This window comes from Lepidothrix coronata, unplaced genomic scaffold (genome assembly GCF_001604755.1).
Source record: "Lepidothrix coronata isolate B3197 unplaced genomic scaffold, Lepidothrix_coronata-1.0 Scaffold68, whole genome shotgun sequence".
Classification (NCBI taxonomy): domain Eukaryota; kingdom Metazoa; phylum Chordata; class Aves; order Passeriformes; family Pipridae; genus Lepidothrix; species Lepidothrix coronata.
This window is the reverse complement of record NW_016690248.1, coordinates 43,786-65,546: the sequence shown is the minus strand read 5'-3', so window position 1 is coordinate 65,546 and position 21,761 is coordinate 43,786. Positions and strand designations below refer to the sequence as shown.

General features: G+C 36.2%; 1 long non-coding RNA gene across 1 annotated transcript; it reads left to right on the top strand.

Moving 5' to 3' along the window:
- The first annotated feature begins 319 nt into the window (after positions 1-319).
- Positions 320-21,431, top strand: LOC108499058. The gene is made up of 8 exons (XR_001875398.1): positions 320-709; positions 2,046-2,235; positions 7,650-7,690; positions 8,503-8,564; positions 14,431-14,482; positions 14,998-15,180; positions 19,865-20,029; positions 21,411-21,431. It is a non-coding gene; the product is annotated as an uncharacterized LOC108499058 (long non-coding RNA).
- The last annotated feature ends 330 nt before the right edge of the window (positions 21,432-21,761 follow it).

Sequence of the window (21,761 nt, the reverse complement as noted above, 5' to 3'; positions counted from 1 at the left end):
TAATTTACTTTTGAAGTATCCCAAAATGCTTCACAAAAACCATACATAGAGTGCTGCAGATTTGCTGTCTTTGGAAGCAAGGCAGGCCAGGGAGGGAAAACTTTGTGAATAAGCTTCAGCAATCACTGTTTTATGGAAAGTATATCTGGTCTTCAGTGCTTACATAGGCAAAATGAGTTCTCAGTTCTTTAATGATCAAATTTTTAAAAGATCAGTGGAAGATGATGAACTAAACCAAATCTATTAGGAAAGGAGGAACCTTCTTTAAAACTGCTGCTTTAAGGTCAGGAACTTGTGGTTAAAAAGGAATATATATTCAAGCTTGAAACACAGGCTTATGGGCTAATGTTTATCCAAAGTTTCCTGATAGGAACAGCCAAATTCTTAATCCTTTCGCTCTGCAATGTTGTATCGAAGGAGAAGAAAACAGATGTAAGGTGATGTTTTTAGCCTTGGATGAAACACTGGAGAACAGACACATGCTTAGCTGCTGCTGTTTTAAGTATCATCCTCCAGCTTCTTGCTAAACCCATAGAGGATAGTGGATATAAGAAATAGATATTTGTGCTACCTTTGAACTTTGGCAGGAAAAGAACATTTTGAATCATTCCTCTAATTCCCCATGAGCACCCCAGAATATTTCCATGCTGTTCTGCTCTTTATCTGCCGTATGTATGACCCTGGATGCCTGCCCCATGCTTCTGCTCATGTAAGCGACTCTATCCTACACACACAAACAGGGAGTCCTCCATTCAGATAAGTTTGCCAATGTGATTCCCTCTTTATTCAGAAAAAAATCTCATTGAAGTCACAACTTACATAAGAAGCCAATACAAACTGGTAGCGGGATAATATCTTCCTATGAAACCAAGTTTCCAAAATCCTCAATGAAATGAAGATCAGTGTACCTTGTGGATTCCTTCAGGCAGCTGTACACCAGAAAAAGACAGGACAGTATTGGTCTATAAGTGGGATTTGTTCATCTAGCTTGACCTAGATCTGCTCCCACTGTTTGGTCCCAGAGCTTCACAGCTCTGGCAGCAAAATTGTCCTACCAGGGATTTCTGAGGGACAAAATGCAAGAAGTAACAGAAACCTGAGCCTTGTCCCGTCAACGCTGGCCCCTGTGCTGAAATCCAAGATGTAAGATTACATTGCACCTACTGGTGGCCTAATGCTCTCAGACTTTTAGTCAAAACCACTATTTCTCACTTGCCTATGTTTTAAATACAGGCTGTGTAGCATGGAGGATGGAGTAAGCCTACTGTGCTCTACCCTGTCAGTGGCTTCATGCCAGTCCCTTGTGTGTGATCCTCCTACTTGCTTGCTGTTATAACAGGTGCTATTTCTATTGCAATGCTTTCCCTCCTTTCTGCTGAAAGGGTTTATCAGAGTTTCCTTCAAAGTAAATCGCTCCTCTGTAACCTCATGAGGTTTTAAAAATATAATTTAAAGCTAAAGCCTAGAATCCTATTGCTGTCTCCATCTACTGCAAAGAAGCTGTCAATTAGAGACACCAGGTGGGAGCAAAGATCACTGAAACCAAAACTGAATCAAAACATGGATTTTTCTGCCTGCTGAGGAGTTGGTGAACGTTTGCTATTCTTCAGTTGGCAGAACTGATTTAGTGTGAGGGGTAAACTATTGCACTCTTAGAGAGTGAGGAAGATTGTATATTATATTCCCTTACAATGGTATCCGAGAGAGTCACAGTGAAGGTCTGAGGAAAACAGGGAGTATCAACAGCTTTTCAGTTTTCTGAGTGGAACGGTTTAATGCCCAAGAGGACTACCAGATGGCTCGAATTCGGTCCCCAAACAAGATGTGACTTATACTGTAAACTGGTAGAACCAGTTCTTCTCCTAGGATCTCTATTTTCATTTCCAGGGTTTTGTTTAGCAGCACCATTAGTTACAATAGGACACCCTCCATTTTGGTACCTGTCACAGCTTCCTCTAGGACAGTGTAACTTCACAGCAGTGCTAAAATAGTGTCTTACACACACACATACACACGCAAACCCCAACATGGTGTATTTTTTTCAGGTTTCCAAGACAATAAGGATAAAATCACAATATCTCCAGAGCTATGAGGCTTAGTAATACCTTTTTAAAGATTTCCAAACTCTCTTCCCAACTCCTCTGTCCTAACAGGGAAAAGTGTTCTCTGATCACACCTATCTTCTTCCCTGGCTGTATCTACTCTCTTTTTCTCATGTGTGTTGACTAAGACTAGGTAAGTATCCAGTGTGTATAGGTCTAATTCATCTAAATTACTCCTTTAGAAAGTACAATTCCTTTCTTATAGGCTGTAGCTTTTGGAAAAATAAATAAACTATTTTAAGTCTAGATAGAGCATTGTTCATTGTTCAGCCATTGTTATTTTAACTCCATTGTTACTTGTAATTTTCTATTTTACAGCTTTCTTTGAATATTATTGCAAGTGTAGGAAGACTGATGTCATTTACATAAAGTGAAATAAATTCATATTATTTCAATGCATTCAAGATATATTTAATATCTATATAAAAATAATGGAAATGTTTCCTAGATGTTGTCAATATGTTTGCTACAAATTTATTTTCCTGGGAAGATTATTGATAGAGCTGTATCATTAACAAGCAGCATAGGCTTGTTACTTTTTTTGGATCTAAATTATTAGACTTAAGCAGCTCTTGGAAGAGGAAAAAGAAGCCATCAAGATACACAGCCCTCAATCAGGAAATATGTCATCATGACCAACAGATATCAGTTACAGACAAGACAAAAGCGATGGCTCGTGTAAAGCTTCAAGGAGAGAGAGTTCCACTACCTATTGTGGAATGTGTTCACTCTTGAGGGAGAATAAAATTTATTAGGCCTTTCTTATGCTGAGATAGAGACAGGAATAACTACAGAAAACACTGCTAATGATGCACTGTTGCCACAATCAGAAGAACCCTAAATATGACGCATTCAGTAGGCTCCTGTGGCAAAAATGGGAATTTCATTTTCATATGAACAGTAAAGAGTTTGTTAAGCAGTTACAGCTGTGAATAACTTTTAGTATTTGAATAGTTCCACTTGCTATATTCAGATGAATCATGTGAGTGATGTTACCCACCAGCATATTTAAGAGTATTGATCCTAAGGGCCTGTAATGGATTATTCCACTAATGCATCAGCTGATCATTAGAAAGTAAGTTTCTTTCACTGATTTAAGCATGGGTTTTAAAACAAAGCTTATGAGTGAAGCCTAAAGGAAAAAATTCTCTAACTTTAAATCTAAATTAAAAAAAAAAAAAAGAAAACCCACAAAACCCCAAAACCAAAATCCAAAAACCAAAGAACCAAAGAAAAACACACAGGGGAAAAAAATCCCTAAACCCCAAAACAACGAAAAAACCCATTGGGTTTCCCCTTCCATTCCTTTCTTTACTGGAAAAAGTCTGCAAGTTCTGTGGAGCACCTGAAGATTGATGATATAACCCCAGAAAAGCTATGACTAGACTTGCAGCTCTTTCCTTAGCAAAATGGAGAGGTCTGCCACAACATACATTATTTAGTATGGATGAAATGTTCTGGACATTACTTAGACTGATCTAATGTTCATCCAGAGTCACAATGTTGGAGAAGTAGTAATCATGAGCATTGGTGCATGGAGAACTCGTTTATCACTGCAGAACCACAAAAGAAAGAGCCCATTTGAATCTTATTTTCAAGTGTGCTTTGAAGCGCTGAGGTTAACAAATCCTTTAGTCACATACTGTACAGCCCTAATCGAAGCTCTTTCCACTCGGTCCTGCGAAGTATGTCTTTTTGAATGAACCCCCTACAGAAATAAAAGGGACAGTGTAACTCTGAAACTGCACTTCTGTTTGAAACTGATTTACCTGCTTTTGAGACGAGTAGTTCTATGACAACCACAAATGACACAGATGATTTTCTTGGTTGTTCAACATGTGTGTTTGATAGGTCTTCCTATATAGATGGTGTCACCCTTTTCCTTGATAGTATATATCTTTTGCTCAGTGACCACCGAGAGCAAACTTATTTCAAAAAATCAGTACAGGAACACATCGACGGAAAGACAGCAGAGAAGGCATAGACCTACCTGAAATGATTTTCTGTTATTATTCACACACACTTTTACCTAAAACAAAATCCAAACCTCAAAAATCTGTCAGTATAAATTTTTTTAAACAATGTTCAATCGAATCTTTTTTATAAGCTTTCCTTCAGCCAGAACAAAGATAGTATTGCAAGAACTCTTTAATAAAACTTTAATATTTAAATTCCCTCCTCAGTTCTTTCAGATAAAGAAGGCTGACTAACATCTGAATGTTTGGGGTTGAAGTCACAGCAAACCTTATTCGTGCTCCAGACTTCATTCTGCTTTTAGTATGCTAAAAAGTCATTTGGTGTCACTGATTTATTTGCTTCCCCTCTTCTCCTGTAACTGAGGATATTTAGCAAAGGAAATATCTTAGAAGAAAAAAAAAAAAAAAAGCTCTTAACTGTGCTTTGGTCAAATTTTGCATGTAATTAAAATTACTGGCCAAGTGTGTCAGCAGTCCTTGCCTGGGATTATATTACATACCTTGTGCCTGAAGATGACTTCATATTGGTTTTATACCAAATAAAATTTCACTTGATTAATCACCCAAAGATGCAGCACCATGGTCTCTCCTTTTCTTCCATTCCTTTCTCCCATCTCAATTTTTTTTTCTCCTTTCTACTTCATTACAATTTTTCTTCCTTTTAAAGACATTATTTAAAGTTTCTCATGTAATTCAGTTCTGATGAAATATGTATCTTTGAACTATTTATATATCTAGTAATCAGACAGGTCAGGTGAAAAGGGCACGGCATTTAGTGGGAAACACTCGAGTGCGATTCGGGCATGATGACTGCGCATGTCTGTGTTCAGGAGCTTTTGGTCAGACTCTCCTTGTGAGTGAGACAATGGGTTGCTAACAAGCTAACAGGCTCTACAGAAACACTCAAGGTGAGGGCTGACTCATGTACTGATTTTGATATTGTGGCTATGTTGTCTGGGGAATCAAAAAACCCACTTCCATTATAGTCCTGCAAACCCCACGCTTCAGAGTTTCATGGAAAATAGGCTGTATGAGCTTTTGCACCCTGAAATGGTGTCACTTTATAAGTGGCAATATAATTAATGTTAATTGTGAGTGTTTGGGCTGTGCTCAGAAAATATAAAAATTTATATAGATGGTAAGTATCATTAAGTAGTTTTGGAAGCATTTGTTCTCCCTGGGGTTGTCTCTGACAATTAATTTCTTGGGGCACATTTTCAACAAGCATCTTTTACGACAGCTCACTCAAAGAAAAAACTGAATCTAAGCTTCAGAGCTAATAAATCCTCTAGAGAAACCTATACTGAAGAGGAGTTTTTTGTTTCTAGAAAAGAAAAAAGGGTATGTCTAGCCATGTCCTGCTGACAGGACCATAATGCCAACATCTCTAAACCAACAAATGTAAAAAGAAACACTTTGTGAATTATAATTCCAGTTTCTTTTCAAGGCAGCAACATCCTCTGACAAAAAGAGGGTATCACCAACTTGCATTTCAAGGTTGAACAACCATAATAACACTTTAAGCTGGAAGAGATCATTTAGTCTTCTCTCTTATGTATTACACACCATTAAGTTTCATAGAGTAGTAGCTGTCCCTTGGCTGAGTCCAACAGCTTGAGTTTCACTGAAATTGTGTCTCCTGAAGAGAACAGGTGATAGCAGGGTACTCACAATGCCCAGAGCCCTGTGATGTCAGATGATTAAGTGCATTATACTTGTGCATTCCTACCAATGACGGGGATATACCAGTCTGTTCACAACTAAATAATGTTATCTGCATATGAGCTAAGTACAAAAGCTTCCACAGAAAAGTGGATTTAGTCCATACACTTGAAGGTGTCCAGGGAGATCTCTAAAGAGGGATCTACCAACGTTTGTCAGCTCAGCTATGTCCTAGCCTCCATGAACTGTCTAGGTTGGTGAAAGTATAGAGGAAACTAATAGCTTACATGTAGACACATATATTTAAAATCCTAAACCCCATAACAATCTGAAGAAAATTCTCTGGGAATTCCATATTCTGCATTGCAGAGAGAAATAAATGCAACTAATACTCCTTTCACAGAACCATAGAATCGCTGAGTTGGAAGGGACCCACAAGGATCACCAAGTCCAACCCTTATCCCTCCACAGGACCATCCCCAAGAGTCACACCATGTGCTTGGGAGTATCATCCAAATGCTTCTTGAACTCTGTCAGGCTTGGTGCTGTGACAACTTCCTAGGGAGCCTGTTCCAATGTCCAACCTCCCTCTGGGTGAAGAACTTTTTTCTAATATTCAACCTAAACTTCCCCTGACACAACTTCAGACCATTCCCTTAGGTCCTGTCACTGGTCACCACAGAGAAGAGATCAGTGTGTGCCCCTCTTCTTCCCCTCATGAGAAAGTTTAAGACTGTGATGAGGTCTCCCCTCAGTTTTCATTTGTAGAGGAATACTTTCCTTATACCAAGTCTAGCAATCCTAGCAAACCTACGGAGAGGAATATATCTGGCCAACTGACAAGTCCTTCTAGGCTTTTGTTCCTACCAGCATGAGGTTTCCTTGTAGTTTGTGTTATAAGGTAAAGTAAAAAATGCACTGTCCTGATGACAGTGCAAATCTTCCCAATCTATAAAAAAGGGAAAGAAGGAAGAGTTTCACAGGTGTCTGTTGAGAGGTGCCAAAGGTGAGAAGAGAAAAAACACAGCCATGTCATCAGAAAGCTCAGGCTGATTTTCTTGTGGAAATATTATTCAACACCAGAGTTTTGAAAGACGTAATTTTGAAACATTCCAGGCAATGTTGACTCTACTTACACCTATTAAGCCATTCAAGTATATAAGTATCTTCTCCACTAGGATACTGTGTCTTATTTCAAGGCTGAAACTCATATAATCTTCCTGCCAATATATCTTTTAGTATCCCCATTAGTTAGATTGAAAAGCCCCTCACCAGCCTCAGTATTGTTTATGTTTTTCTATAGTGTTCAATTCTTTCTTATCTGCCTTTTTGATAAATTAGGTAGGTTGAGCTGCTTGACTTCTCATTGTAGGAGATATTTTTCAACTCCTATCTGACTGAAATAATTGGCCTTTTTTTTCCTTTTACTTGCTAATTTTATTTAATTTTCCTTTTTTTTTTCATATAATCAAATATTTTTTTTAACCTTTTTTTAAAAGAACTGCAGTAAGTGTGTTAATGACATTTTCAAGATCTGGGTATTGGCAGCTGGTTTTGCTAGCATTTGCACTTCCATATTTATTAGATTTATCTGTACATATGATAATAATGCACACTATGAAATAATACATGATGAATTGCTGCCGTGGCTACCACATCTGTATTTTTGTTGTGTAATAAAGCACATGCATACTGTGTGTAAGAGTCTGGTAAACTCATCGTATAACTGTGCACTGCTGCAGATTATGTGTGGAGTCTCTAGTAGTTCTGTGCGAAATACAAAATACTCAGTCATTGCTTTCTACTGCAGAATAATTTCCACGTTTATTTTAAAGGATAAATAAAAAAATAAAAGTCAGTAAGTAGACTACAATGTATATTTAAAAATTTACTGTGTTTATATTTTCAGCATCAACAGCTAAGGTCCTGGAATTGTTTCAAATGATTCAGGTAATCAGAAAAGAAATTCAAGCTGAGATAATTTTTGTAAATATTTTGTAAACATTTTAAAACATTTCTTTTCTATCATAGAAGACTCATAATATTTGTGTCTCCCCCCAAAAAAATATCAATTAGTTCCCATTTCTATTCATTTTTTTTCATTATTTCTCAGATATAGAAATGATTGAGTACTTTAGACATTTGGGAAGTGTTATAGATGTGTCGCTCTTGCAATTTATATATGAATTTCATGAACCCAATGAACTGAGTCCAAATAGGGTAATCTGCCTTTTAAGATGTCTAAAATAAATAGCTAGATCTATTTTCAGCAGGCTTTTGGTAGTGATAAAAAGTTATTGGCCTGGGTCTGGCCATTTTGTAGAATAACTAGATGGATATTTCCCTGTAATTTTGCATCTATGTAGGAAGAGTATATGGGATAGTCAAATAAAAATTAAAGAAAAAGCATAGCAGGTAACTGAGCAATAATTCAGCCATGAAGTTATTAACTGATTAAAGCAAAAGAAGACAAATCACAGCCACATTCTCTTTCGCACTTCAAAAAACTAAAAGCTCTTCTATGTAGAGAATGGGCTACTGGCTCAGGACTGGAACACAAGAACTTTGTCCATCGGTTTGCTTCACAGCTGAGAAATTATGAAAGGTGCATTCTTGACTAGGTTGCAAATCAATCTTGTTTAGACAACATTAGGAGGAAACATCTGTAACGTATCGATAAAAACCCCGAAATCAATATTGTTCTCTAGCACTCTGGTCATGATCCCACAAATTCTCATCTGGTTCTTACTTGCCTTTGCCAGGAGATCTAAGGTTGACATGGACAAGAGGGAGGCAGCTCTACCAAACACCTCTACGAAACTTGGTGGGTTTAGATAATTTTCCATTGCAATAAATTGGATAATCATTAATATGTTTCAGGCAATACATATATGTGCTTATGAATAATAACACCAAAGCAGTAAATAAATTCTAAGAGTTGATAGGAAGTCTGTGTTTCAGGGTAACAGCAATTACTAATATAAAGCACTTTAGATTAAGCCTCAACTACCAGGTTTAGTATAAACGTGTTGTTTCCAGTGGTGAATATTTAAAACTAGTGGTGGAAGCAAACATTTTTCCCTTTATATTTTTCTTATAAAGAACAAGAGTTTGGTCATTAGGATAATATGGGAAAAGAAAATAGCTTGATAAAATGCCCAAGGACACAGAGATACAAAATATGAAATCTTTCATATGAAGGGGAAATTTTACTTTTGTCATTTTTCTGAAGGAAAAGAAAAAACAAACACCTAAAACCCCCATATATAAGATTAGAAATACACATGAAATTTAGAGGGAGGGTAAATTGGTCTGTTGTGCCATAGGATTTCATATCTGCTTTGCAGATGCCATGCCTTGGGATAAACTAAACTCGGAGCTCAAGTATAAATTACACTATTGCAGGAGTATTACCCTTCAAGCCCTCATGTACAGGACAGGACTGAATACAACGGTATATTGTGTAGTCAGAAAAATAGAATATTGCTGAGTTCGTGCAAATAACAAGACTACATACAGCTTCATTGTGTAAAGCAATCACAAGGGATAGATAAAAAAATAAATTCTGGCCTCAGTTCAACAGAAATTGATTCAAAAACCTGTCTCAGTGCAATAAACATAAGTCTTGTCTACAGTTTTGAAGTAATTAACTAGTCAAAAGTAAAACAATCTTTATGGTAGAAATTTTTTGGAGGTTTTAAGAAGTGTTCCAGGGTTCTGAGACTAGTGGCAAAATGTGTCATCTGAGGTTGAACGTTTGATGGGACCTGGTGAGATCAAAGAACCGGAGAGAAAAAACTACATTGAATACATAGGAATGAGCTCCAATTACAAGCTGGACAGTCCTTAGACTTAACACAGCTTAAGCACGGCTGTAGACGGCATTGCTGCTCCTTATTTTAGGAGCAACACCACCAAGATATCTTGAACCAGAGGCACAGGCTCTTGAGGTTCAGCTCCACAGGCCTAACAACATGTGGTGTGTCAGGATGAAGCCTATGGAAGTGTGACAAAGTGAGAAATTAATTAACTAATGTCATGCTGCTGGTGGTCTCAACCTGCTTCTACCAACACTTGACTGAAGGCCTCAGCTTGCAGCTGCCTATGTCTGGTTCCTTAATTTTGATTCCAAACAGTCATGTTATACACAATTATATCCTTTCATTAGGGGTGAGCTAGAAATTATGAAATTGAGCTCTTGGATACCAGTTTCTGAACTGAGTAAAGGCGTTTCGCTTGATATGTCTTTCGGTCTATTCTGACATCTATAAGCACCCAAAACCCAAGGGTGCTAGCTAGTGCAGGTGTTGCTGAAAATGACAGCCCAATCTTCAAAGCTGCCCTTCATGTAGATTCTCACTCCCCAAATCTGTAGAAAACTAAGTTCAAAATAAGACTAGGTCATTCAGCCATTTTTATTATTACCATGTAGAAAATAGAGGAAATGCCTGGCCCAAAAAGAAAATGATTAGGGAAGCAGGAAGAACCATCCTGGTCCAAGTTAGGGCAAATTAAATAGAGTGCAATACTGCAGCCTGACTATTCACCTGCTTCCTTAAAAAATGAGAAATTATGCAAGCTCATTTGTATATACATCAATAACGAAGCCATTTTTAGCCCAATGGCAATAAGTAGTTAGTACTTTAAATGACAGTGCAGGATTTGTGCTGTCCAAGACAAACAAGTGGGCACAAATCAAACACTTGATGTGAATGAATTACCTCATTATATTTTTTTCCCCTCTGTGTAGTAAGAGAACCTTCCTCTCCTGTCTAAAGGAGTTTCATAGGGAGAATTTTGAGGTGTTGTTTTCTTATTAGTTGAATTCTTGATGATGTCCTAATCGGGAAAATTATGTGGATCATCAGATCTTGTCGTGTTGAACCTAAATTTTCCATAATGATGTTGGCTGAAGTGTCACATTTGTACTTTGATGTTCAGGCCCTTTTGTTTATTGGAACCCATTCAATAGTTCACAGGAATTTTTGTATCAATATCCATTGCAGCTGGAAAGAGGTGTGAGGTTAATTCCACGTTTCTGTTTCAGAGTAATAACATATATCTCAGTATAGTATATACTAATGTCTGTGGGCTCAAAGGATTTGCAGTGTTTCTGTTGCCCTATTGCTCTTCATAAGAAGAAAGACTAAAGCCCTCACCAAAAGTTAAGGTTACTTTAAAAAAAAAGCAATTTAGCAATATTTCTAATACAGAAATTTTTAATACAGGACCTCAAAATAAAACTGGTCTAGCTGAAAATGATAAATAACATTGTGTTGAATATTGCAACATTATTCTTTTCTTTTTCTTCCAGAAAAGCAATTATCTTTAGAAGCTGGCTGACATTAGACCATGTGATTATATTCATTTTATAATATGTGAGAAATTTACATAGTTGGAAGGTTGCACATAGAACTCAATATTGTGTAATCTTGAAATGCCAACTTTTTCAAGCCATGTAGTCACTCTGTATGGAAGGGTGGGTGATATTTCTGCTCTAGTAACCTTCTCAAGACTCAGCAAATAGACTCGGCAGGGGTTAACCTGCAGGATGTCCAGAACTGAGCAGAATTTCTCCTCATCTGTAGTGATAAAAAGTCAGCAGAATTTTTCCCTTTTCATATGTAAGGGAGAGTGTGAAGTCTTCAAAAAAATGCATAAGGACAGAAGGAGCTGGGGCGCAATAGACTTTGTTATAATTTGTCCTCCTGTGCTGCATGAATATAACGCTGAGTGACTGGCAGATATTTTAAGATCCACTTCTTCATTTTTTTTTGATTAGAAGAAATTGTACATGGCCTTCCTTGGTATACAGCCCTTGATTTCTATCTGCTTAGGAACTCTCGAAAAGAGAAAAAATTCTTTCTAATAAAGTCTTTAAGGATACCTCACTTATAAGTGGCCTAACAGTAACCTCTATTCTAAAGTTGTCTTATAAGCACATTTTCATTTCTTTTATTTTGCTAAAGTTTCTTGCAACTTAAAGTTTCTGAGATTTCTGTCTAACTTAATAGGTGATATGTATATCTATATACACATACACTGGTGGAAAACTTATACTGCTTATGGAGAAATTTAATTCTCAACCTTAATGATGAATACAGAATTCCAGTCCAGAATGCTGGAGAGAACATGCATTTGAAAGTAATCATCCTTATCCCAGTTAGTTGTAATCAGGTCTACTATGAAGCTTTGCCTGTGCTATTCTGTTAGATTATCATTATATTTACTTCTTGTGATACAGCTGCATTCCAGATTGGGACTCTAACCACAAATGCAGAGACAGTCACAATTCCTGTTCTCCAAATACACTTGGTTAGACATAAAAAATTACACACTGGCAGTGCAAAACAAAAAATATATTCACTAGTATATTCACAAGTTTCTTTCTTTTCTGTAATTTCTATTTGCTAATCTCAAAAGTCTCATAAATGGTTATGAGCCAGAAAACTTACTCCAGGTGTAGATTATTTGTTAGTTAGCACTTTCACTTACTTGTTTGTTTTTTTTTTAAATAAAGTCTACCAACAAGAAAAGAAAAACTATGACATCTGCTCATGATGGCAATTCATTCATTATCATTTTCTGAAGAAATTGATTTATGAACCAGTGTTTCTCTAGGTCAAAAGAGGTTTGTCCAAGTATTTGTTGAATACTTATAAGCAATGAATATATTTGCAGAATTCAGGGTTGCCTCTTGAATCATTTGTAGGCAAAATAAAAAAAAATAAACTGGCTAAATTCACAATGAATATTATTTGCAATGAATAATTCAACCAGTACTAATTATTTAGCACCTGTAGAGGAAAGACAGAGAAATAGATATGTTAATATAGTGATGCCTCTTTTCTGTCTAACTATCAGATATTGATGTAGAGAAGGGCAAAAGTCTGTCACAAAGCACACTTGCTGGCAGATGTGTTATCAGCAAGGGAAGAAGATTTAATTTGCCAAAATTATCCATCTATCTGTCTATCTGCACATTTATACAGAAAAACTCACATATGATTTCTATATATATGTGAACTTTTTGGCATTACTTGACAACTTCAAAATGCAGATGTTGACTGTGACATGAAGGAGACATATAAGAGCCAGATGCAGACATATTTTATGTACATTCTAGGACAGGAGATTAAGGGCCACATTTCTTCTGAAATGGCAAAACCTCAGTTTTTTCACATGTAATTAGGTAGATGCACAAGACAAATCCTTATTTGCTTCAGTCACCATATTTCAGGTATCCACTATGTGTTTCCATGTAGAACTATTATGCTTGCTTTGTTTTAAATATGAGGCTTTATATTACAATTAGAAGAAGAATATGAAAGACAAAGATCCCAATGACCTTGTGAAATAATAATAATTATTTTTTAACATTTCTTTTCTTTTACATTGCCTTTATACAATATATGTGTTTCTTACATGACAACACATGCACATATTCTACCTTATACACCTTAGTTTCTTCTGGGGTATAATACTGGATTTTGTGAAATGAGATAAGGTGTCAATGGTTTTTTTGAAAATGACTAAATATGTTGTGATATACAATCAGTGGACCACACACTGTTCCCATTATAGTTGGCATATGTATGGATTGTTCCCTGATGTTTCTCAACATTTTGTATTTACACAGAATTCTGCCATGCATTTTCACTAAAGCAACACACAAAGACTAGTATGTTTTTATTCTCTTTTGTTAGGAAAAGAATTTTGATTTGATCACGTTACTTTAAAATAAGAGTTCTGCCCTTGGCACCCTGTTTTGAGGAGTTCCAGAGAGAGAGAGAGAGAGAGAGAGAGAGAGAGAGAGAGAGAGAGACTTAAGTTACATACAATGAGAATTGACCATTTACATAATAATATATAAATATATAATCTATAATTATATACATATATAATTATATATATTATATATAATTTATATATATATATATATAATTTATATATAATATATAAATATATAATCTACATAGTAAGGGGGGCACAGGTCTTTGCTCTGGACATCCCAGTAATTCATGTGCTGTGAGTCTCTCAGGTAGATCAACATACTGGGCTTTTGTCCCTTTTCTTTTAAGCAGTTGGGAGTTGCAGTACAGCATTAGGATGCACTGTGATAGGATTTTCTAAACCAGATGAGGATTTCTTTAAATGACAGTGTGTAGCTGAAAAACCTAACCAGATTTGGAAGATCTCTTTTCTCCTTTTTTTTTTTTTTAACTAGAACATGAGATTTTGGAAACGGATGTGTGGAATTGAGAAATTGATTACAAGAAGGGAGAGGCAGGTGGAATCTGGATGTTATGAGGAATTATCAGAAAAATATGTAAATGGATTATCAATTGCCAGGTAGTTCTGCAAGATTGTATTCCCACAGTTCCATTACCAGAAAATTAGGTATAAACTATAGCTGAGCAAGCTTAATCTGTTCTCACATAACTTTCAGTTTGTTTGCTGTTTTTTCTCTCTGAGATCTGAATCATTGAGAAGAAAAATTGGTCCAGGTTCTCTGTGAACACAGGTTGAGTAAGTCAGTGATCCTGTGATGGTTTTTGCCAGTTCTTAGCAACTTCTGAGTATCAATAAATAAAACTGGATGGCTATGATTCCAAAGGGAAGACATAATGCTTGATGACTGCTGAAAAGTAGAGCATATCAGTCATGTCCCTACTATGTTTGTTTTCCAGATAGAAACTCCTTGGAAAATAGTATTGAAGAATGCTTATCCAGGACATGAAGGTCTGAAATTTTACATTTTTGAAGCTAAGGAGACAGGATCCATCATGTCATTCATGTCCATCATAGCATTCTATGTTGCAGCTCCATTGTGCCAATAACCTGCATGCATAGAAGAGGTTCTGGCCCTGCACATTTTATTTTGATTCTTTCTTTTTCTTTTCCTTATTCTGTTGCCACTATTTTAGCATGTGCCATGGTTGTTTCTTGTTTCAGTACAGAGCTGAACTTTCTCAGATGCAGGATGAGTCCTGAGAAATGAAGCTCTCATAGTATTGCTACACTTATTTGAGAGCAAGGACAACCTCATGGCTATTTTGTCTTTGGAACTGTCTGTAAATGCAGCAACAATGAAAGTTGTGAAACAAAAATGAAAAAGATATGCACTTCCTTATGCTGACTGGTTTGCTTGCTGCTCCAGGTGACTTAGCATAGACAAGGGTAAATGGCTTAAGAAAACCCTTGATATAAAAGAGATTTACAAGGAACTCTATCTTTTCTGTTTTTATTTTTCTCAGACATATCATATCTGTGGATCATCAGGGAAGCTTTCCCAAGACTTTGGATTTCAAAGCTACAGGTGGTCTGCAAGTATGGCAGTTCAAAGTGTGTTTTGATTAAATGAAACAATGTTTTTGTAATATGGATCCCAGATCTTTGAACTTTTTTCAGATCAATTCAGCCAACAAAGATTCAATTAGGTGAGATCAGAAGACCCGCTTCCATCCTTTGTTTTCATATGTTGTTCAGCCCTATCTTTTCAAATAGCTTTAATACAAAACCAAGGCAAATAATTTATTTTAATGAGGACCACAATCATAATGATGGTAGTGGTGACGATGGTCCTTGTACTAACAGTAATAAAACACATTTACAGCTGGCAGTACTGGTTGCTTAAAAAAACCCAACAAAAACCCCAAACCAACTCGTATAGCATAAGTAGTATTTTAACTGAATTAGTACATGTTGACACAAGCTGGGTCTGTATCCGCTACTGAAGCTTACTTAACTGTATGTATCTCGTGGGTTTGTGTTTTTTTTTCCTTCAGTGAAAGAAAAACTGATCCTAACAGTTTTAAAGTTGTTAATTCAAACCATATGTCATAAAGCCAGTCTCCATATGGTGCAACACCACCTTATATTTACAGGGTGCTGCTTTTTCAAACATTATTCTAAAAGCTTTATTTGCCCCAAATGTAATAGGTGGTACTGAGCTCCTGAATAGAGCTTTTAAAATACCTCAAGTGTCTAAATCTCATGCTGATATAGCAAAAACATTCTGATTATTAAAAGGTAATTACAGCCTATTTTTTGGCAGAAATGTGCTAATCAAGGCCTTGGCTAAGAGTGCATGCTTAAGAGAAAAAAAGCATGCTGTCAATCCTCCATCTCCACACATGGCAACAAAAGATAGGTGTAGAAAAAAAATCCATCACCTAGCAGAAAGACTTTCTTTCGCGGTTCATTGTTCAAAACTATGCCTGAGTTACAGAAAAGAGGTAGCCTCTGCTCTTTCCGTCCTTAAGAAAGGTAAAAAAAAAAAAAGATCTGGATTTCTGAATCAAAATTAAAATGGAAAGTATGAAGAAGGTTAGAGAGATATTGAGTTTGATGATTTTGGTTTGCTTCTGTATACTTCTCAAAGAAAATTATGTGGAAATGTCTTTGAAATGTCTGTCTTTGCTATGGAAAAAAGCTGAAGAGTAGCGAAGGGTGCTTTTTGGTGTCTTTGAGGTCTATAGAACTTTAGTCTGCTTATTTGATTTCACCCTTCTTTCTGATGCACCAGAAACTACCAATATTCTTACCCACCTTTCTTAGTACCAACCCACTCTCTACACTGCCAAGCTCTAGGGAAGAGGTAAATGGAAATAGATGTTCAGTCCTCATTAAGCTTTCTTTGGGGAACAAGGGGGACCTTAGGCAGGCTTACCTGATAATCTGAAAATAGAACTTTAGACAGATGGCACATGATTATATAAACTTAATTGCTTGATCTACGTAGGGAAGAGTTGCTATGTTGAAATATATGCCACCCATAACTTGTTCTAGATCTGCTCTTTGCATCCAGTGGCAAAAATTACTCTGTTTTGCTGAGTCTAAAAGAGGAATGGTGTACAATTTCCATTTCTTTCCAACTTACTCAGTAGATGCTCTATCCAGACTCTGTATAAACTGTAAGACTTTATGTGGGAAAACATTGCCGAGTGTGTTACATGCATCAGTCTGAAAGGAGCCGTGCAGCCAGAGTGAGGATGGTAGATTGAAACCATTATCACTCACCATTTCTCATATGTATAAGCTCATGACTCACAATCAGTCTCGTCTTTTTCTTCTCTTTTTGTGCTGTATGATTAAAGTGAAACTTCCTTGCTTCTACTAGGGAGGTTCTTGGTTGTATAATTTTAAAGGCTATACAAGTATATAATTTTCTAAAGAAGGACCCACAAACCACAAACAAGCCTTAAACTATTGACACATGTGAAATCAAATTCTCTGATCATTTATACCACAGTAACTAAATCTACCATAGTGAATCTAGAATAGCTCCAAAGCATTTTATGATTGGCATCAAGGGAGTTACTTCTGGCTTCTCACTGGTGAAGCTGGAGGCAAAATTTGACCATAGAGAGAAACATTATTATTTAGCTCACTAATCACCAAGGAAACTTGCTAGATGAACAATCCTACTGGTTTTCATTATTTCCTTTATAATCTTATTAAAAACAGAATTCCAGATTGCATGCAGAGAATTCAGTGGAAAGAAAACAAGCAGCATCTAGCTAGCACTTCCACCTATTTCCAGCCTAATAAGTTAATAGCAACATTCTTACAGAAACCCCTGCAAATAAAAGCAGAATACAATAGCATTCTGAAATGAAAAAGAGAAAGAGAAGCACATAAATGAACGAAATAGTTCTGTGTATAATGCCACTGGTTAAAAAAAATACTTATTGTCTTCAACAGACTCCAACTTAGATTAAGCTACCAACCAATTAACCTATTCAGAGTACACAATGCTTCCTTAATACAATAGTCATGAATGGATCAGTGTAAGAATGATGGATTGTCATTTGAATACATACTGAAGAGAATGAACTCAAATACAGAAACTAAACTCAAGATATAAACAAAATATAATGTTAACATGTGCCTACTTGTTCAAAAGGAAACCTAAGTGCTCACCAGATGATGTAGTGCCACAGATACTTGAAGATGACCTCTAATGAAGACCAAGGAATAGGAATATGCTGTGATTTATGATGGTAGATTAGCTAGGTGATTATTTCAGTCAGGAAAGGTGTCCTTTCTGATAAGAGCTCTGTGAACTTTCTCCTTGTGCAGTATGCATCTTACATGTAAGTTTTAGTATATATATATATATATATATATATATATATATATATATAGTTAGCAGTGGAATTAAGAGGTGTGATACTTGTGCCACTACCGATAGAGAGCAAATCAGCATAGTAATGTCCTACAGACAGCTCTTATTTTTTTTTTTAATTCCTTCCTCAGACTTTTGCAGATTTTTTATATTTTCTTTTTGTAGTCCTCCACTATTTTCAAAAACCTATAGAGCTTACTAAGCTATCAGGAAAACAGCTCCATTCTAAATCCTGATAGCTTTTTCATTGGATTTTTTAAAGAAATGGTTATTTCTTTACATCCTGCTCAGACTTTACACCATATCAGCTCTCTGCATAAGCAAGCTTTTGTCCTTGAGAATAGACGGTAAAAGTGCCCAGACCAGGCAAAAACGATCCTGGATTTCAGACCACAGAAGTGCAACATGAGATGGCTGTGGTGACTTGCTGTATTTACCACAGACTTCCGTTGTGCAGTTCAGCAAGTCACTTGATTTTTCAGGGCCTTGGCTGCTCACTGATGCCAGGAACACTAAGTTATTTAGCATACACTTTGCTTATCTTCTCTATATAGTTGAAAGTGCTACAGGATAGTAGGATAGTAGCTGAATCTGCAGAGTGTGTATTACAATGGAGGCTCAACTTTCACTGGAGCCAGTAGAAGTGACTGGAATGCAAACAGTAATAGCAGCTATAGAAATAATAAATGGGGGGGGGAGAATAAAGATTACTGGCATGATTTACACATGGACTGTTTATTCCTAACTGTTACATATCCCATATGCCTTTTGCTTTATCACAGCATGATATTTCCTGAGGTCTGCATCCTTCAATCATGGTTTTACTTTGAGTTGAGGTATCTGATTGGTAGTATGCCAGAAAAAAAACATTATCTTGCTAAGTCATTGGTATGAGGAAAGGGAGCCCATTTCCCTATCTCCCATTCAAGTAACCAAGCTTTTAGATCTGTGGGTGAAGACAGATGCGTTTGTTTAGGTTACTTATTATAGCTATTCAAAATTTTGGAAAGTTTAATGATGTACCACAACTTTTAACTGTTGTATTTGCCATTTTGGCTGTATAAATTATATCCTTTATGAAAACCAACAACTGTGACTCTTTACAGTATAGTTATTACAGAGAAATATGCAACTAGGAGGAGGTGGTTTTATCTCTCAATTTGGCAAATGAGAAACTGGGGATAAGAAAGCCCACGGCATGTTATCAATAGATTCGGGTAGCATAACTACAGTTTCCTCAATAAGCAGAATTTACCAAATTGCTCCATGTAACACATCAGTCCACTGTGCTTAACTCTTAATAGTTAGCTCTCCCTACCTAAGCAGCACTGCTCTCCCTGTGCCTCTGGAGTCTGAGTCCCTGGCAGGGACAGAGAACCTAAAGAGTGTCCTCTTCTGTGTGCCTGGACAGCTGGCTCACAACACTGCTCTTTGCAGTCTCGCAAGACTCCTGAGCAGCTTGGGTTTTCACCTCTGTGAGACACAGAAGGACTCAAGAGTTTGAGCTGTGGCTTCCTGTGACAATTCAGCTCTTGCTGGAAAGTTGATAAATTATCTTTTAATAAACTGAGTAATTTAGGTTACATTAGGCTAACTGTCCATCAGCATTTATTTTATAACATAAATTACTTATATTGAACTGATCCAGAGGTTTTAGCATTTGATAAATAATTAATAATAGAACAGAAATAAAACAGAGAGGTTGCAAAACACTTTTTTGTTTCACAATTTCAACTAACTGCCTTTTTTTTTTAAATACAAATCCTCTGAAGTTGCAGTTATGATTATTAATGATGGGGATAATAAAACATTAATCAAATCTTTACAACTTTAAATAAGAAATTGTGTCTCATTAAAGTACATAACAAACTTAAATGGAATCTTACTTGCACGGCTTTTCTCTTATTTCTTCTTTAATTTTAATCATATTTGTCTTTTAGGAATTTAAAATTTCATTATACATAAATGAATACACTTACATATCTTTGTTTCAGTTTCAGCTTTAGCTTAAGAGATGATTGTCCTGATGCGAGATTTTCTAAAATGACAAGAGGAACAGATTGATGTGATAAATGCTACAATGACCTGTACAGCTGCACTCCACTTTACCAATACAGAAATCATTCTACATAGTCCATCAAGTAAAAATATGGCTTTATGTAAGGATAAATAAAGCATTTGTTTATTCATTTTTTAAATAACACGATTTTTAAATAATCAAGATAAAAAGGTCACATATTTATTAATATGTAGCACACTTCTCATTACTCTGGTAAAATTATGCAACTGTTGCCTTTCAGCTGCCAGTTCTTTGCATTCACTTAATGTGCTCCTATATCCTTGTATGTGTCAAATGTTACTATGCTTTTTGTTTTATTCAAAATGAATATATTAACCTCTTCAGGGCTTACTAGAAGGCAATGCTTTTCCTCCAGAATCTAGAAGGAAGAAGAATCTAAAAGGAAAAAAACCCAAAACAACACCCCAAATTTGCATGGCCATCTCAGAAGCTTCTTTTTAAACTCACTTTCTAAGTGGTAAATTTCACATTCGATTCCTGATATTTTTTATCTTAAAAATGCTTAAAGGCTCATTAAAAGTTTATGTTTGAGTCATTATTACTCATTTAGAGACCAGCTTCTCTCTCAAGAGACTATACATTTCTGACAAGGGATATACACACAAACATGGCCTTCCCTGACAACATTTTGGGTAACCTCAATAAGTTAACAATTATTATATTTTACTTTTAGCTTATTTCCAGAAAAGAAGTTTATATTTCAGTGAGGGACACATCTCAGCACTTGGCACCTCTGGTTTGGCGTTATTCTAAACCCCAGTAAAAGGCTTACAGAGGGACAGGACAATTGGAAACAGCTGATGTTTTTGTTTCTCTAGTTACAATCTGTGCAGGGAGGCACAGGTATGTAAATGTGCTGTATGGATGCTTTTAGATACAGTGATATTAATGGACTTATAGAAAAGGATGCTGAAGGTGAAGCATATCATTCAGGTAGAGTAATTCAGTACTCTAATTCAGGAATAAATCATTGAAGTGACAAATTAAATAATTTTCCATAACAAAATTTGAAATAAGACAACAGCATTTGGGTTTGCTGTGATTCAACCACAAAATGTTTGTTAAAAAAGTTTTTTTGATCAACCATCTTAATAAACACAGGTCTTATAAACAGTTGGTCATGATACAAATTAAGGAGGCTAATAACCTAATTCACACTGGAGCTAATGTTGTCACAGACATATTAAAACTTTCTAGACTTATGCTGAATATTGTCAAGGTCATGGAAAGATGATATATTTCCACAGTTCTGGCAGTTGTCTATAAGTTGTTGACTATACAAGTAATTATTTTTGACTGGTTTTACAGGGACAGTTGAACATTTCTTGAATCACCTCTCCTCTCCTGATCTTTGCCATCTTGTTTAAATATGATTAGTGTTACTGCAGTTTAAATATAAGATATTAAACTGGAATAGCTGAGAATATATGGTTAAGAGGTTCTCATATCTTTGGGTTTAGATGGGAAGAATCTGAAAATCCTCTTTGAAGCGACATGCTGCAGAATTTAACACCATGATTCTGTACTAGGTCCAATATCTGGCATCTGCTGAAAAATTGTCACACCAAGCTGCAAGCAGCCTAGGAGTCTCTTGGAGAACATTGAGGATAACCTAATCCTGAAAAGCCCAGCCAGATGAGATGTTTTGCTGGAGTCTTTGCTCACCAACTCAGAGGAACTTAAAGGAGAGGTCCATATTCATGGTAGCTGGAGCTGCAGTGATCATGCCCTGGTGAAAAAATATGATCTCAAGGGATACAAGCCAGGCAAAAAGTAAAGTCAAGATATTAAAATTTCAATGAGCAAACTTT